Source organism: Coenobita brevimanus, chromosome 56 (assembly GCF_032717465.1).
Source record: "Coenobita brevimanus isolate Jiangsu-jjx chromosome 56, ASM3271746v2, whole genome shotgun sequence".
Lineage (NCBI taxonomy): Eukaryota > Metazoa > Arthropoda > Malacostraca > Decapoda > Coenobitidae > Coenobita > Coenobita brevimanus.
The window spans coordinates 29,332,511-29,352,028 of NC_137009.1; the positions used below are offsets into that span (position 1 = coordinate 29,332,511).

At 42.4% G+C, this 19,518-nt stretch overlaps 1 protein-coding gene and 1 pseudogene across 1 annotated transcript in view; one reads left to right on the forward strand and one right to left on the reverse strand.

Moving 5' to 3' along the window:
• The window catches only part of LOC145401764 (metabotropic glutamate receptor 6-like), a 413,465-nt gene that overhangs the window by 55,574 nt on the left and 338,373 nt on the right, over nucleotides 1-19,518 (forward strand). The gene's annotated exons all lie outside the window — the stretch shown is intronic.
• On the reverse strand, nucleotides 17,703-18,678 carry LOC145401763 (uncharacterized; annotated as a pseudogene).

Below are 19,518 nucleotides of genomic sequence, written 5' to 3' on the forward strand. Positions count from 1 at the left end.
GCAGTAGACTATTACCTGCAACAGATACCATTTCAAAATCTGTCTTTGACATTCTGAAGAAATTACGAAATTCAGAAGTATCCCCCACATGCACCGGTAGCAGTCCAGCGTCATTTCTTACAAGGTCTTTTACAAAATGATGTCCATCACCATAGAGGTTTGCCTTACGTGATGGACGCACCCAGAATCACCGACGAGCACGTATTTTTGTCCCTGCTGTGCACATAATACAACTGTTGCTGCTATGACAAGTAAGGAGTCCTCCCTCATCGCCATGTTAATGGGGACTATCTCTCACAGGTCTGGATCACACGACTACTTCACCTTTCTCTTGAACATGCCAGTGACTTTCTCGAAAACCATGCTCGTGACTTTGCCTGTAAAATGTCTGTGACATGTTGCTACCACGTTCGAGGCATGAATCTAATATGTCACGAACAATGTTTCCGACAATGTTCAAGGGAAAGTATGGCCGTACACTTAGGATTCTTCTTACATAGGATTATTATTCAGACATCCTTGTCTTGGTTACCCATATTTACAAGTGAATCTACCCTCATACGCAGATTGCTGTACCCATTTTGAACTGCAAGACTACCAGTGCCTTTGAACTTATGGTACACAAGGTAAAATAAGTATCGGTGCACAGAGGTCCGATGCCTACCATATACATTCATTCGCATTCTCGGCGCACACAGATAGGCCAATATACATTACCACCTACCTGAACCACATTACCTGTATATATTTGTCTCCCATGCGGAATTCGTAACTGCTAAATGTGTAGGAAAATATGATTTCAAAACATATAATATTTATATACCAACGTGTGGTAGGTCGGCCACTAATATTTCAGTGTCCTTCGTTCTGTGGTGTCATAATGTTTCATGCATATTGTGCACCGATACATTTTTTACCTTGTGTACACAGTCTATGTCTTCCTAATTGTTGCTGCTATCTCCTGTGTGAACCACTTGGCTGGCGACAATGGTGATCTGACTCCCTTTACGGGCCCAAGCATTGTCTGTGTGACACAAAGCAGTCACTGAATGAGCACCAGGATTCAGTCACAGTCTGTTTCATTTCCAGATGCATTGCTCACACAGCCTTCTTTAGACCATTTATTTCCACATCCCTAAACTCATGGACTCCAGCAGGAAGGATTGCTGAACTTTATCTATGGATATATGGCTGGCAATATGACGAATATAGCGACCATTGCAACATGCCTGCAAATGTTCTTCCTCGTCCTGGATATTACACACCTAAGACTACGGTTGAAATATTTGTATCCAAAATGCCATAGTTATGGAGATATTTTGGTGGGAAATATCCAAGGTGGCGAGAAACCAATAATCGTTTATGAGCGGGCCTCACTCCTGTCAGTCTCAGTGAGATCCCAGATAGGGTAACAAACCATAATGTGAGCCTGACATGCTACTTTTCGTAATTTTTGTCTTTCCTTCTCTTCTCTTAGCCACTGCCGGTCTTGCCTTTGTTTTTGTATTAAAAAAGGGGGATTTTTTTTTTTTTTTTTTTGAGATGTGTGAGCCATCCACAGGTGTTTATGCTATGGAAAATGAATCAGAAAATGTATATATTTTGTTCACTGGCTACTGTTGCTTTGTTTCTAAGTTCAGTCTAGGAGGTAGAGAGAAGAGAAGATAGAAAGCCTAGTATCCCATAATACTGCGTGATGCTGCTCTTTCGTGAAACTTTATGTTGTGTTTCTAAGAACTCCCTCTCATATAAGGAAGGTCGCATGTCCCTGGAAATGACTCATCTGCGGTATATAAGTCGCATGCTGCAAGTCAAATCATGTCTGTTATGCTACTGTGCATGTAGGAAGTCAAATCATAACTATTATGCTACTGTGCACGCCGCAAGTCAAATCATGTCTATTATCCTACTGTGCATGCCGCAAGTCATATAAGGTATATTATGCTACTGTGCACACCGCAAGTCAAATAAGGTATGTTATGCCACTGTACTGTGCACGCCGCAAGTCAAATAAGGTATGTTATGCTACTGTGCACGCTTCAAGTCAAATCAGATCTACTATGCTACTGCGTCTGACTTCGACCTTACGCACGCACATGCAGTGAGAATCGAATTAGATCATGATCACTTCCTCTGAATGACTTGTCCATAGGCATGGGGGAACGAGGTCATCTTTGATGATGGTCACAAGATCAAACAGGTTCCCCTCCCTTGTGGCCTCGGTCACAGACTGGGTCAAGAAGGCTTCATCAACCTTGCTGATATAACCGTCGTGAACCATATATATATATATATAGATAGATAGATAGATAGATAGATATAGATATAGATATAGATATAGATATAGATTATTTATTTATCTATATATCTATAGATAGATAGATAGATAGATTTATGTGTGTGCGTATGTATGTATGTATGTATATACAGTATGTAGAGAGAGAGAGAGAGAGAGAGAGAGAGAGCGACCGTGTAAAGGTCAAAGCAGTGAGAATGAAAATCAGAAAACATGCGAGGCAGAATCATAAACAAAGGTAGACTGAACAGATAGACGAACAGATACAGTCCGACAGATTAACACCGATAAATACAGGAGTACATAGCAACGACATATAACACAAGATCTATTAGCCCATGACGAGATTGTCTGGTGGAACAATAAGTAACTTCTGTTATGATATAACCAACGTGTAAGAGAAAATGATAGAAAGTGAGGAAGGCTGTCATCCACCCACCAGAGCAGCCAGTAAAACTGGAAGGAAAATGACTGAAAGAATACTATTGTTGCTGGAAAGAAAAAGTTTGGACACTTTAATAGGAGAAACAGACGAGATATAACTATGAACTATTTCATCTTTAAGCTACACATATGCAAAAGAAAATGCATACATAGACGTCGAGTGTTTACATTATTAAAAAAATGTCTCGATGTCCTTAACATACACTTTAGCCTGGAAATAAACAACACTCAGTTAGTTATAACCTAGAGTAGCGAAATATTTGCTCTGTTAATTTTTTAACAAACAATATCAATAGTTTTTGCAGACTCTACTGTTCTTATTCCACTGTTCCACTATGCGAAAATTTAAGAAGTTTTTCCTCTATATCGTTTAGCTCTTGAATGTCATTTCATTATTTGTAGTTGAAATATAATCCTGTATTTATAACAAGTTATCTTCTCGAACATCATAGAATTCGTTAAGAATTTTGACTATGTGTATTACATTTCCTTTCAGTCGAGTTTTTTTTTTTTTTTTTTTTTTTTTAAGAGGGAGAAAACATAGTTTTTTATTATAATTCCTCTTCGTAGGGTAAGTTTCGCAGTGAAAGGAATATTTTTGTGGTTCTTTGCTGCATTCTCGCCAGTTTGTTTTCAGTTTTAATAAAGTTCAGACTCAAGTGCTCCCAATCGTTATACAGATAGGATAGGCAGATAGAGAACTACTGAGAGATGAATACATGCAGATATGTACGGTAGATACGGGAAGACAGTGATAAACCAAGACACGAGTATGTGTATCCATCTGTCTATCTATCTATATGTCTGTCTATCTATATAGACAATAGAATATTCTGGTCAACTCTCAATTCTTTCAATAATAACTTTAACAAGTCATCGTCCATTCCCCCACTAAAATCTCCAGATGGCAACATTACAAATGACCCGCGTGGGAAAGCAGATATCTGTGCCAGTACATTTGCCAGAAATTCTACCCTAGAGGAAGCCAGCCAGAATGTCCCAGCACTAGAACTTGCCTCTCTCGGAATTGTTCCACTTAAGATACAGACAAGGTACGTGAAATCCATCCTAGACAATTTACCTACCAACAAAGCTCCAGGCCCAGATAGAATCCGCCAATTGTTTTGAAAAAGTGTTCCCCAGAACTTGCCTCTGTTCTTGCAAAATTATTCAGACTATGCATACGTACTTCTTCATTCCCTAATTCGTGAAAAGAAGTCAATATCCACCCAATTCCAAAGAAAGGAAGTTCCTCTGACCCCTCTGATTACAGACCAATAGCTGTCACATCTTCTCTTGGTAAGGCTTTTGAAACTGTTATAATTTTAATAAGCACGTAGTTAAACATCTTGAATCCAACAACTTAATTAGTGATAGACAATATGGCTTTCGCCAAGAAAGATCCACCATTGACATAATCTCCTGACTCATACCATCCATCAATCAGTTGACCTACATGGTGAAACTCATGCAGTAGCCCTGGATATTTCTAAAGCTTTCGACAGAGTGTGGCACCGTTCCCTGTTGTCCAAACTCCCTTGCTATGGACTAAACTCTTTTGTTCCTTTGATTTCCTCATATCTCAGCAATAGAATAATAAGAGTAAAAGTAGATGATGTATATTCCACTCTCCACTCAGTTAATGCCGGCATGCCACGGGGATCAGTTCTGGCACCAACCCTGTTCCTCATTCATATTAATGATCTCTTATCTGTCACCCACAATCCCATCCATTCATATGCAGATGAATCAACACTTCATAGTTCATTCACACTCAGACATCCATTTGCAAAGTTAGATATCTCTAACTCTCACCTCAGTAGAGCCATCTCTTTAAATCAAGACTTATCCACGATCAGTGAATGGGGACAAAACAACCTTGTCTCATTTAATGCTAGTAAAACTAAATATATACAATTTACTAATAGGAAGGTATTGCCAGAATCGTATATTACCTTCAGTGCTACAAATATTCCCATTTCCAAAAGTATTGAAATTCTCGGCGTCTCGCTTAACAATGCCCTCAGCTGGACCTCTCATGTCAGATCACTTGCTAAAACCGCCTCAAAGAAACTTGGATTATTGTACAGAGTCCGTAACTTCTTCACTGACGAGCAGTTAGTTATAATTTATAAGAGTCACGTGCACTCCCAGCTTGAATACTGCTCACCCTTGTGGAGCGGATGTGGAGAGGTTGCATTAAAACAAGTAGAGAAAATTCAGAACAAAGCTGTTAGAATTATTAATAACCCTGCTATTACTAAAAAACTACCTCCCCTACAAGTAAGAAGGAATGTTGCCTCCCTTGCGTTATTTTACAGATATTTCTATAGCAAATGCTCAGACGAAGTTGCGTCCATGGTGCCACCTCTCCATGCCTTCCCTCGTGCTACACTGGCAGCTGGCAGCGCTCATGACTGGAATGTCACTCAGTCATACTGCAGAACTTCTGCCTATCAGAATTCTTTCATTCCCCGAACTGTATCTCTCTGGAGCTCGCTTCCCCAGAGTTGTTTCCCTCCAGACTTCAACCTACTGCTGTTCAAGTCTAACTGTTACAGATATTTTATGAACAAAAGACTCCAGTAATCTGGTGCATGGATTTTTTTTTAAGTTCATTTGTTTTTCCTTCCTCTCTTCTGTTATTAAAAAAATATATATCAATTTATCTATCTATATCTATCTCTCTATCTCTCTCTCTATCTACCTATTTATCTAGATAGATAGATATCAATTCTTAATCGAAAATTTTTAAAGAATCTTTCCTATCACAACCTTCTTTCTGATCGTCAGTATGGGTTCCGTCAGGGACGCTCCACTGGCGATCTTCTCACCTACCTTTCAGACTCCTGGTCATCCTCCTTTCTAGACTTTGGCGAAAGCTTTGTCAATGCACTTGACATCTCAAAGGCTTTCGATCGAGTCTTGCATAAAATCTTTACTTTCCAAAATTGCCCTCTTACGGTTTCTATCCTTCTGTACCTTCATCTCTAGCTGCCTTTCTGGTCGTTCTATAGCCGCTGTTGTAGACGGCCATCGTTCTTCTCCTAGATCTATCAATAGTGCTGTTTCTCATGCCTCTGTCCCATCACCAACTTCTTCCTTTTACTCATCAATGACCTTCGAGCTGTACATCTAACCCTATCCACACTTACGCTGATGACTCCATTCTTCACCTTTCCATTTGGTTCCCGCAACGTTCATCTCAACAGTTACTTCAACAAACAAGGGATGAGGCTATGGCACACCTAATGTCTGACTTGGCTCGTATCTCTGAGTGGGGTAAAAATAATTTTGTTGTTTTTAATGCATCAAAGACTCAGTTCTTACACCTATCAACCCAACAAAATCTTTCACAGGTGTACCCACTAATGTGTAATAATATCCAGCTTAATCCTGCATCATCCTTGAACATGCTTGGGGTTTCATTCACTCGGAACTTATCTTGTAATGATCATATTATATCTCTTGTAATATCTGCTTCCAAGAGATTAGGTGTGCTAAGCCGACTCCATACACAATTGTTGACTCTATACAGGGGTTTTATCCGCCCCTGTGTGGAGTACAACTCACATGTGTGGGGAGGTTCCCCACACACAGCTCTTCTCAATAGGGTGGAGTCAAAGGCTTTACGTCTCATTAACTCTCCTCTTACTGGGTCCCTTCAACCTCTATCTCTTCGCCGCACTGTTGCATCTTTATCTCTTTTCTATCGCTGCTTCAATGGTCACTGTTCCTCTGAACTGTCTACTTGCATTTCTCCACCTCTACGACGGGCGCCTAGCACCCGTCTAGCAGCAAACTATCATCCCTTTTCTATCCAACTCTCTAATGCAAGATTTAACCGTTACACCCAGTTATTTATTTATGCAACAGGTCAGCTCTGGAACTGTCTCCTTCTGTCTGTATTTCCTGCTTTCTACGATCTCCAGTCTTTCAAACACAGTGTGTCCGGGCATCTCGAAATGATCGGATCTTGAATTTGGCTCTTTCTTGTATTTTGTTTTTCTCTTGGAAGGAACAGCTATTGCGGGCTCCTAGCCTTTGGTTCCTTCTTCCTAGCATTTTATATATATATATATATATATATATATATATATATATATATATATATATATATATATATATATATATATATATATATATATATATATATATTTATATTTATATTCTCCGCAATAGATCTTCCTAGTGGGAACCTTAGTTTTGCCAGGAAAAACAGTACCAACTTTGTGGTAAACATCATCTTTAGTTTTCTAAACGTTTCGGAGACACAATCTCCATCATCAGTGGATCTAAAAATTTAAAAGACAATCAGTGTCATGAAAAATATAAAAACTGACTTTTTCAAAGATACATTGCATCAGCTAACATAAAAAAAAAAAAAATAGAGGAAAGTGATGTAAAAGGAGTAAAGTATAGAAGTAGCAAGTTTACTCTTTGCAAAATCAGAAAACCAGTACAAAGGCTAACTAAGATGGTTTACAAAAATAATATAAAAAATAGTTGACCTGTTGAAGTAATTACTGCGTGAGTAGTGGGGTAGCGCTAGTCGAACAACTGAAACTGGGTCGTATTCTATGAATCAAGGTGATTCAGTAGTAATGAGGTCAGAATAGGACTGACATGAGGTTAGTATCTGAAAATCATCGGAGGAGAAAGGGTGATCAGATAGCTGAGAGTGCCCTCTGACAGAGGAATAGGAGGGTTTCGAAAGAAGCCATCCAGTCCGAATGGATTTACCTTGGTGCTCATGAATTCGGTGGAGCAGGCAACGTGCTGCTAGATACGTGGGGTCGACCTCTAGGTGGCTGCTCCACCAAGTTATCACCATATTATCTGGGTAGGCTCTAAGATTCTAGCAAAATCAAAAAGCTTTGATGAATGAAAATAATGTAACATAATCTTCCCTAATTTCTGGCACACAAGGAAAGACTGTAAACATGAGCTATGGTCATTTTAAGTGTGTTAAATTGCTAACTGAATGAATTTTAAAGCAGTACCCTCCAGACTAGCAACTGATTGTTCCTTGTCGTCTCCTGGTAGTGCAGTCACAGTTGTGTGGGACACACCTAGCATTAATCCTCTAGGTCTTAAGCCGCAGTATTTACCCCCTTTTGTCAGGTGCACCCCCAAGGGAAACAGTGAGGTACCAATTGTTCTGTGCATCGCTCACTGTTAATTCAGGTCATCCTTTGTTCTTTGTGCCACTCCTTGCTGCAGGTGTGCATAAACTAAGCCGCAGTATTTTCCCCTTTTGTCATCCCTAAGGCAAAAGGTCAGGTATCTATTGTTCTGTGTATCGATCAGTTTTAATTCAGGTCATCCTTTGTTCTGTGTGCCACTCCCTGCTGCGAGTGTGTATAGAAGACCTCTGCCCTCTACGTTTCTGTACCACTCTGTCTGAAGATGTAATATACGAAAGTACCCACTGTCGGTCCTTTCATTTCTCTTGTTATTCTGCATACATGTCTTCACGGTGAAGTGAAGCTTCTGCATATAGATAGATAGATAGATAAATAGATTGATTGACAGAGATAGATAGATAGATATAGATATAGATAGATAGATAGATAGATATAGATAGATAGACAGATAGATAGATAGATAGATAATGTCAGACGCCTTAATCCCGTAAAGGGAGACCACAGACAATTCTCCTCCATGTCGCCCTGTTCCCTGCGATTTCACCGCCCTACCCTCAGCTCAGCCCCCCCCCCCCTCTCTCAGATACTTCTCCACTTCATCCCTCAACCTTATCTTCGGCCTCATCTTTCCTCCCACCCTTCCATTTCAATCACATACACTATCCTCGTTAATCTCTTGCTCTCCATTCTCCCCTCATGGCCAAACCACCTCAGTGTATTTCTCCTAACTCTCTCTATTACATCCTCATCCACAGCACAACGCTCCTTCGCTTCCTCATTTGTCACTCTCTCTCTCTCTCTCTCTCTCTCTCTCTCTCTCTGTAACTTCACATGCTCCTATCAAATTCCTCATTTCCACTGCTCTTGCTCTTGACTTACGTCATCCAACAAGGTCGAGGCTTCACTTTCATACGTGAGATATCACAATGCTAACATGCAGCGGCTTTTTTACTTTCATGCTTACTTCCCTAATTCTTATCACTGCATTCAAAGAACCCGCAACCTATATTCCTTCTTGTATCCCTTCAAGCACTTCATCCTCCGATCTTCCATCCTTATTCATCACATTACCCAAGTACTTAAATCCAGCCATATTTTCCATTCCCTCATCATCCAGCATCACTATACATTCAGGGACTCCAATGCTTTTTAAGACCATAACTTTACTCTTTCCTACATTCATCTTTAGATACTGATTCTTACACACTCTCCCAAACTCATTCACCAAGCCTTGTAGTTCCCTGTCTTCTTCACTTAACAATACAGTATCATTTCCAAACATCAGCACTGGAAGTTTCCAAACGCTGCCGTCTCTCATTAGGGCCGCTGCAACATCCACTGCCCTACCTTCCATCTCTTTTATAACCCCATCCATAAACAGACTGAACAACCAAGGGGACATGACACATCCCTGTTTGAATCCATCATTCAGAGAGAAAAAATTGCTAATTTCACTATCCACACTCACTGCTGCCTTAGCACCCACTGTCACGGGGTTTTTATAATAGATCTTTAATTTTGATATAAATGGTTAAATATTATTTAAATTGATATTTATATTCAATAATATTGAAGCGCAGAGACAATGATTGTCTTGCTACATCAAGCAACGATTACTTTACGCTGGCTTGTGCACGATTCTCTAAGAACGAGAATTTATAAACTTTCTCAACAGTACACAGCAGAGACTAATTACTCACAATTGCTGAATTACTGTACTGTTAGCCTCTGGAGAAAGTTACATCACCCCTGACAATAAATAACTAATACTAATAATAATAACATCAGGTTCTTGCTGATGCATTAACTCCTGGCACAACGGATTTTAAGTTAATACAACAAGACTGGTCTAAGTACCAGTTATGAAAGCAAACGTTTATGCAAGCTAGGAGCTATATGGAAAATAAGCTTAATTATGGAGAAATGAAACAAGATTTTTACTCTACATTAAGCTCAAGAAATAGAACTGTTAAATTTATTAATTACAAAAACAAATTTAACATTACATTTCAAATCAAATTAATGAGACGCACTGCTCACTCACACAGAAGCTAAATACTTACGCCTAGGAAAAACACCTTAACTAAACTCTTAAGACTACAAAATACACAAAGGAAATACTAGTCAATGAATGCGGTGTATCACCCAAAGCTGGAGAACTAAAGGTGGGAGCTTGGAGAAACTGTAAGTGGAGTTTGGGTACTAGCTGACCTCTCGCACTGCTGCACAGGTCCTGTCTCCGTCACAGCAAACACTAAACTGAATTCAAATACATTGAATGGGCAGGACGCAAGGCGTGGCTAACGGTTGAGGGAAGCAGAGGCAAACGATAAAGAAATAATTGTATCGCTCAGTAGCGCACTTAGTGACGTGCATTAAATCGGTCACTTTTTGAAAACGGTGACGAATTATTTGAAAAGTATACCCCGAAATGGAGAGAGAAACGGTTAACTGAGCGATACACAGTGAGTTTTCCACTATTAGTTCGTGGCTTCTCACAAAAAGGAAATGTCGCGAATTGATTCGTGACATTACGCCCCATGAAAATTAAATCTTTCTTCCTTCAGAAGAAAGATTTCAATATACATACATATAAATCCTAACTCAGTCACACAAGATTCACACTGTGGTGTGTGTGCTATCCTGCTACAGGAGAAAGTCGCAGTCGTCAGTGAGCGAAAAAACCTCGTATTTACGTTAATAGAAGCAAGCTTGAGGGAAAAACTCCGTGACGACGGTGAAAATCCTGTACTCAGGTCAGACTGAGCGAAAATTCGCTACATTTACACTGACAACTAATTGTTGTGTGGCGTGGTGTATGTAATACACAGTGTAGGTGTGACAGTGGTAGTGTAACTGTACCTACGTGTAAAATGACACAGTAAATAATAATATGGCGATGACGAAGGCAGAGGAGAAGAGGTGGCAGCGTGCGGCAGACGATCGGCTGGCCCGCACAGCAAAACTGCTACACCCATTGCTGAACCTGCAAAACCAATTGAGGTGGAGCATCAAAAGTGTCAATGGGACAAAATTCTTATTATGTTACAATTACTCTCTCTGGCTAGCAATCAGTACATGCTACGAAAAGTACGCTCTGACTGAAAAATACGAGTGACAGCCAGGCTTCGTACATTCGAGGTCGCCATTAATTATAGCATACAATTAGTTTCGACAAGTTGAGAATCCCTGTGCAAACTCGGGTCTTCCATAGCCTCGAACCGCACACGGGTCCTCAACCTGTGCCTTAACCTACAATACTTATATTAGTATCGGAGAGCTGAGAATCCTTGCAAACTTGGGTCTTCCATAGCCTCAAGTCACCTCTGCGGAATTCTCACTTCCCCCTTAACCTACAGTACAATACTTATATTAGTACCGGGAAGCTGAGAATCCTTGTGCAAACTTGGGTCTTCCATAGCCTCAAGTCGCCACTGCGGAGTTCTCTCTCGAACTTCCCCCTTAACCTACAGTACTTCTATTAGTACCGGGAAGCTGAGAATCCTTATGCAAACTTGGGTCTTCCATAGCCTCAAGTCGCCACTGCGGAGTTCTCTCTCGAACTTCCCCCTTAACCTACAGTACTTCTATTAGTACCGGGAAGCTGAGAATCCTTATGCAAACTTGGGTCTTCCATAGCCTCAAGTCGCCTCTCAACTTCCCCCTTAACCTACAGTACTTCTATTAGTACCAGGAAGCTGAGAATCCTTATGCAAACTTGGGTCTTCCATAGCCTCAAGTTGCCACTGCGGAGTTCTCTCTCGAACTTCCCCCTTAACCTACAGTACTTATATTAGTATCGGGGAGCTGAGAATCCTTATGCAAACTTGGGTCTTCCATAGCCTCAAGTCGCCTCTCAACTTCCCCCTTAACTTACGGTACATAATATGTATGTACAGGCCCTGGACATAATGTGTCCTGTGGGGCCAATGGGCGAGACGTCAGGTCTGCACCCACTTCACCACTACCCTGTCTCTCAACTGACTCAGAGATTACAGGTGTAGTTACAAATGGCACAGGAAGGGCATGTCCCTGATTAGTGGTGATACTTTGGCACACACTGCAAGAACGGACAAAACTATCTATGTCCCGTCCCATCCCTGGCCAGAAAAAGTCAGCTCGGATACGGCCCTGGGTCTTCCTTTTGCCCATGTGACCTCCTGAGACTGAACAATGACCCCATTGTAACACTGCTAGGCGGTACTCGGTGGGAACGACAAACTGCAGTCGAACCTCGCCCTCGGGTGTTCGTGACTCACGGTGGAGCCGTCCTTGTTTACGAAGGAACTTGGCTCGACCTCCCCGTGAATACTTTATCACTCGACCCTTTTGTTTGTTCCGCACGGTAGCAAGTGTCGGGTCAGAATGTTGTTCTTGTACAACAAGTTGACTGCACATCAGATCTTGCGGCGATTCAATGATCACTGGGGTGACACAGTCTGGAGCCTCAGTCATGGCTCGTGTCACCGCAGCAGCCGAAGTCTGAGTAGCGCCATCGGAGCAACTATCCTTGACTCCATTAATATTGCCTACTATTAAGTCAAATAGAGGCTCTGGCATGACAACTGCAAGTGTCATACCAGTATAAAATGGAGATGCCACCTGGATACATGCCTCAGGGAACAATCTCACTGATCCATCAATAAGCTTTGCATGGATCTGTCGACCTGTATACTGCTCAGGCCGAACTAAACTCTGCTTAACAGAGCAACCTGAGGAACCATTGTCTCTCAGGACCTTCACAGGAATGTCTCCCACAAACCCTGGCTGTACAAGGAAGGTACTGTCACCTGTGGGAGGGCCTGTGGAGGAAGCAGCTAGCCACTCATGAGGCTGCTGAATTGATGTGGCGAACATTGTGCCTTGAGGGTTATATTGGGAAGATGGAACATTGGCCATCTGTGGAGGGGGGTTCACTGTCACTGTGGGACTAGTGAACTGTGGGGAAGTACCCACACTGATAGGGACGTGACCACCGTGCTGCTGCTGAGGAATGAAGGCTGCGTTTGCTTCCTGCCTCTTTTGAGCTGGTGGTGAAAAAGTTTGTCCCGACGGTCGGTTGCGTGGCTGATACTGCTGCTGGTTAGGGTACTTGTTGTACCGCTTCCACTCAGGTTTCTGAGTGTTTTGCCCCTGGTCCTTCCACTGCGGTTTTGGACCTTGGCCATTATTCTGAGAACGGCCTTGGTGCTGGGATTCAGTCTGAGACGGCTTCCCAGACTTAGCAGTATCTTTTCTGCTCCAGGTGTTTTGCTTACGAGCTTGATACCCGTATGCAGTAAAGAATGCGTCAGCCTTCTCTGCCATTTGGCTGGCATCTTTCACCTGGCAGATCTTAAGCTGTGCTATGAGCTCAGCAGGCCACGACCTCTCTAGCTGTGTACGCAGCATAAGGTCAATTATCCCCTCACGCGTGGAAGGAGTTTCATCTTTCTCCATCCACTCATTTAAGTAAGCTGTGAGACGATCAAGGAACTGAACAGCTGTCTCCTTGTCTTGGAGACGAGCTCGCATGAACTGAACTTTGGCGTCGTCTACTGTGAGACCATACGCCTTAATGAGTGCAGCTTTCATCATCTCATATGTGAGATTGTCTCCACGAATTCTGTGGAGAATATCGAGGGCAGGGCCCTCAAATAGGCTAAGAAACTGAAGCCGCTTAGCTGCCTCATCCAGTTGATATAAGTCTGCCATGTCCTCAAAACGAGCTATGTACGGCTCGATTCGCTCGCTTTCCTTGTATGAAGGAAGCTTGATGCGTGGGGTCGCCAGGACATGTGCAGGGAGAACGCTCGTGGAGCTTTGACCAACTGCACCAGACGTGTCTGAAGCCAAGGAATCTCGCTTGAGCTTCAGCACTTCAAGTTCATGTTCTCGTTCTTTGTCTCGTTGTTCACGCTCGTATTCGCGCTGTTCTCGCTCGTGTTCGCGCTGTTCTCGCTCTTTTTCTAACTCGAGCTCGCGTTGTTTCTGCTCGTGTTCGCGCTGTTCTCGCTCGTATTCGCGCTGTTTCTCACGCTGCTCTTGTTCATAAGCACGCTCTCTTTCACGTTCCTCACGCTGTTCTCGCTCGTATTCGCGCTGTTCTCGCTCGCATTCGCGCTGAATCCTACGCTCTTCACGAGCATCTTTCTCACGTTCTTGCTCGTAATTGAACCGTGAGAGAACGTAACTCTGTATTTTCTCTGGGTCTGTGAGACCAATATCTTTGGCTTCCTGTACATATACAGCTGTAGCCATGATGCTAGCTCAATTTACTAAGTAACCGAAATTGAGTACTGACTGCTTAGCGACGAATACTAATAAACACAAGTAAAGAATACAGACACAAGCTAGTGGTGACCAGTCTTATCTAGTTAACTGGCAAAAATAAATCAAAAATGTAAATGACTGGGAAGACTCAATAATAAACACAATGGGTACGCCGACTTCCCAGGAGCGAGTAAAATCGTCTGGCGTTACCAAAAATAAACTAGAGTTAAGTACTCTATTGATTTATAAAGCAAAAACTCACTTGCTAAATTAACGGTAAACACCAGTAAGCTTGTGCCTATAAACTTTAATGATAAATACCTAAATATGAATGAGTGAGCACTATCTCGTAAATAGCTTTAGAGCTAGGAGTTAATATCCTGGAATGAGGTCGCCAATTGTCACGGGGTTTTTATAATATCACGGTAATTTTGATATAAATGGTTAAATATTATTTAAATTGATATTTATATTCAATAATATTGAAGCGCAGAGACAATGATTGTCTTGCTACATCAAGCAACGATTACTTTACGCTGGCTTGTGCACGATTCTCTAAGAACGAGAATTTATAAACTTTCTCAACAGTACACAGCAGAGACTAATTACTCACAATTGCTGAATTACTGTACTGTTAGCCTCTGGAGAAAGTTACATCACCCCTGACAATAAATAACTAATACTAATAATAATAACATCAGGTTCTTGCTGATGCATTAACTCCTGGCACAACGGATTTTAAGTTAATACAACAAGACTGGTCTAAGTACCAGTTATGAAAGCAAACGTTTATGCAAGCTAGGAGCTATATGGAAAATAAGCTTAATTATGGAGAAATGAAACAAGATTTTTACTCTACATTAAGCTCAAGAAATAGAACTGTTAAATTTATTAATTACAAAAACAAATTTAACATTACATTTCAAATCAAATTAAATGAGACGCACTTTTCAAGCTCACTCACACAGAAGCTAAATACTTACGCCTAGGAAAAACACCTTAACTAAACTCTTAAGACTACAAAATACACAAAGGAAATACTAGTCAATGAATGCGGTGTATCACCCAAAGCTGGAGAACTAAAGGTGGGAGCTTGGAGAAACTGTAAGTGGAGTTTGGGTACTAGCTGACCTCTCGCACTGCTGCACAGGTCCTGTCTCCGTCACAGCAAACACTAAACTGAATTCAAATACATTGAATGGGCAGGACGCAAGGCGTGGCTAACGGTTGAGGGAAGCAGAGGCAAACGATAAAGAAATAATTGTATCGCTCAGTAGCGCACTTAGTGACGTGCATTAAATCGGTCACTTTTTGAAAACGGTGACGAATTATTTGAAAAGTATACCCCGAAATGGAGAGAGAAACGGTTAACTGAGCGATACACAGTGAGTTTTCCACTATTAGTTCGTGGCTTCTCACAAAAAGGAAATGTCGCGAATTGATTCGTGACACCCACATACAAACTCTTCATGGCATTCAACAACACCTCATTTACTCCATATATTTTTAATATTTTCCACATTTCTTGTGTATCCACTCTGACACATACTTTCCAGTTTCATGAAGGCCGCATACAACTTCTTTTCCTTCTTTTGAAATTTTTCCACTACAAACCTCCGTGCTCTTCTCCAACTAATTCCTCTGTTATTTTCTTAACTCTGTCAGAAGGTATCCCACCATATACTTTTCCTGTTACACTGAAAAGACAAATGCCTCAATGATTACCACACACTTCTTTCCCCCCCCCCCTTTCCTTTGTACAGTGGAATAATTATACCTGACTTCCAGTCCTCAGGGACTCTACCTTTCTCGAGGCCAATCTGCACATCTTCCATATCCATTCTACTATCATTTCTATCCCATACTTCATCATTTCACCACACACTTCATAAATTCTTGGGGCTTTCCTCATTTTGACTTACTTCATTGCTTCCACTACTTCCATTCTACTGATCTCTTCCTCCGTTCTCACCTCCCTCCTTCTCGCAGCCATTCCCCAGCCACTTATACTCGCATTATTTTCATTTTTTATGTTTAACAGTTTCTAAAATGTTCTTTCCATCTGCTCATTTTTCTCCCTTTTCCACTAGCAGTCTATCACATTTATCCTGCACTCCCCTACTGACTTATTTATCACCCTGTCTAACTCTCTTTACTTCTTTCCAGAACATTATCTTACAATCCCTCCCCTTTGCACTCAAATTCCTTCCAAATTCTTCATCCACTCTCTTCTTACCCTTAGTAATCTTTTAACCTCTCTCTTCCTCTTTACAGTACATATAACTCTCTCTTCCATCTCTCAACTTCCTCCATGCCTCTGCTTTCAATCCATTCACTATAAGCTTTCTTCTTTTGCACCACAGCTTGTCTCACTTTTTCATTCCACCATGCTGTTCCTTCATCCCACACACCACCTCAAATGATGCACAGTTTTCACCTGTGAATATCTTGCACACAGCTTCCACCTCCCCGATCTGCTTCAATCATATTTACCCAATCGCTCCTCCAATTCTTTCTTATATTCTACCTCTTTTCCATCTTCTTGCAACCTCTCTTCCCTAATTTTATGGACTATTTCTTGCTATCATTCCCTCCTTTTCCTCCATTGCACTTGAACCTTGACTTTTACCACAACCAAGTGGCTGTCAGAAAGTTCACTCCCCGAACACACGTATGCTCTTGCATCCATTACGTACCTTTTAATTCTGTCATCGACACACACATAATCAATCATTGCCTTCCGTTCATTCATCACCCATCCTTCTCATCACTCACCTTGTAAACCTGTGGATCATATTGTGCCTAAAGAGGGTACTGACTATCAAACAACCTCTCCCTGCACTAGAGCACTACCATTCTCATCCACTTCTGCAGGCACGCCCCACCCACAAACGGTGGCCAGACATTTCGGCCACGGATGTTTGGGCCACGGACGTTTTGGTCATTGGCCATGGAAGGTAGGGCATTTGGGCCACGGGACAAAAAATGAAAAAACAAGAATTTTCTTTACAAGGGCATTTTATTTCATTTCGCAGTTTACTATTTACATATATTTAAAAAGTTGATCCAAGTAAAAAATAGCACAGGTGAAATCGATTTCATGGCTTCACGTTGGGCTGTCCACCTCGAAGGTTGTGGCTGATCACGGAGGAACTCTGGGATTGTCTTCTTGTCTTCCTTCAGGTCGAGCACAAGGTTGTGGAGGCGTGTCTGGAGTTCGTGGTACACTTGCTTCCCACGCTTGGCAGGGCGAATCCCACGTTCCTCCTGGAGCAGGATTCCATCCACAGTGGCAGCACCTGCTTGCAGACATTCAGTGAGTTTCCACACAGTGGGGTTGGCACGTCCCACCAGGCGGAAAATCTTGTTGTTCCACCTCTCGCAGATGTTGTTGGTTCTGGGCTGATTGTTGAGGGTGACATAGTGCATATTCCATTTCTTGGGTGGAAACGTGGGTGGTGCGCGACGTTATGCATCCTGGCCTGGAGGTGACATCCCGGCGATGACAGAGTTGGCCTGAGATGTAGGTGGAGTCAAAGTACTCCGAGAGTGCAGGAGCCTCCTCAGGCATGGTAGAACGAAGGTGCGCCATACCATCCTTGACATCATCCGGGGTCAGGAAGGTGAGCACATCCACCTGACCACAGAACAGGCAGAACTCATCATTGGACTCATAGAGGTTCCTGGGACCCAGGTGCTGGACCTGCCTCCATATGGACTGGCTCAGGTCGTAGAAACAGAACCACACCTGGATCTGCTCCCCGAACACCACACGAAGGGCCAGCTCCACAGGCCTTTCGAAGTAGATGACGACTGTGCTGGGATCACAGCCACTCTCCTTGAGGACTCTGAAGACCTTCTCGTAGCTGGTTTGTGTCTTGTGTTGCAGCAAGGCATACACCTGAGGAAGACAGACTCTTTGACTCGACCCTGGTTGACGTAGAGCTGGGTGAAGAGTCTTGGAGCTACTGAAAACGTGCCGTCCATGCACCAGTCTTCATTACCTGCTAGCAGCTCCAGATGCCTGGGGGAGTTGAAGATGATGATATGCTCATCTGCCTCCGGCCTGTGGTCATAGTGGAGGTGGGGTGCCCAGTCACCTGTGATCTCCAACTCTTGAAGAGACTGTGGATCCTTTGGACGGTGCACAGCCCAAATGTGACGAAGGACATGATTGCAGGAATTGGACCTAGGCATGCGTGCCTTGATCTCCTCCGGCAGTGCTGCAACAGCGAAGGTGAGGATCTGATTCGGATGATTGTTTGTGCTGGCAGCCTTCCTCTTCATAGCCTGACGAGCCTGCTCCACTTGGCATCCTACAGAGTCAGAAAGGTAGTTATGCACTGACACAACCTTAGGTTCACTGAGACTCTTGGTGGTCTTCAGGATATCAGGGCACTTGAGGGTGGACCGCTTTGCACACCGCCAAACGATCTCATCAACTGACTTGGCAACATGCTTCTTGGTGTACACGAAGCCATCCAGACATATCTCCTGACCGCCTCGCTTGGATGTAATGACATCAACCTCAGCTGACATGGTTGTGTAGCAGCTGACATGCAGAAAAACAGACTGACGGCTACTCCTGTGCACAGTATTTCCCACCAGACTCCCTCCTCTCCATTTCTCGCCTCACTCATCAACTTCCTCCTTGTTTAACACAAACAACCTTTCCGTCATAAAAACAACTGCAAACCGAAGCTTCGTTCCTCCGTCCCACTCAGCCACATAAGCAGTACAAAATACATGGAGAAGAACATGCAAAAACAACAAACTACGAAATATAAGCCAAATGACATTAAAAAAGAAAATTATGTTTCGTGGCCCAAACGTCCACTTTTGGTGGATCCCGTGGCCAAAACGTCCTAGGTTGGTGGCCCATGGCCAAAACGTCCTAAGTTGGTGGCCCATGGCCAAAACGTCCGTGGCCCAACCAGCCGTGGCCGAAATGTCCTACATTCCCCACAAACAACTCCGTCCACTTTCACTTTCCCAACTTTTCCATTCATATTTCCAATCAAAAACATTCTCTCATTCCTATCAAACTTTTCCATGCACGCTTCCAAATTATATATATATATATATATATATATATATATATATATATATATATATATATATATATATATATATATATATATATATATATATATATATATATATATATATATATATATATATATATATGTGGAGCCTCCGTGGTACAGTGGTAAAGTGTGCGTTTTCGTACAATGAAGAACGAGGGTTCGCGCCCCGCCAGGGTAATAAACTTTGGGAGCGTTCTTCTGGCCACGTACTGCATTGGTGGACACAAGGGGTGCTGTGGTTGAACCAGTGTCGCATACTATAAAGTATGCTTGCACCCAGACGGCTTGCGCG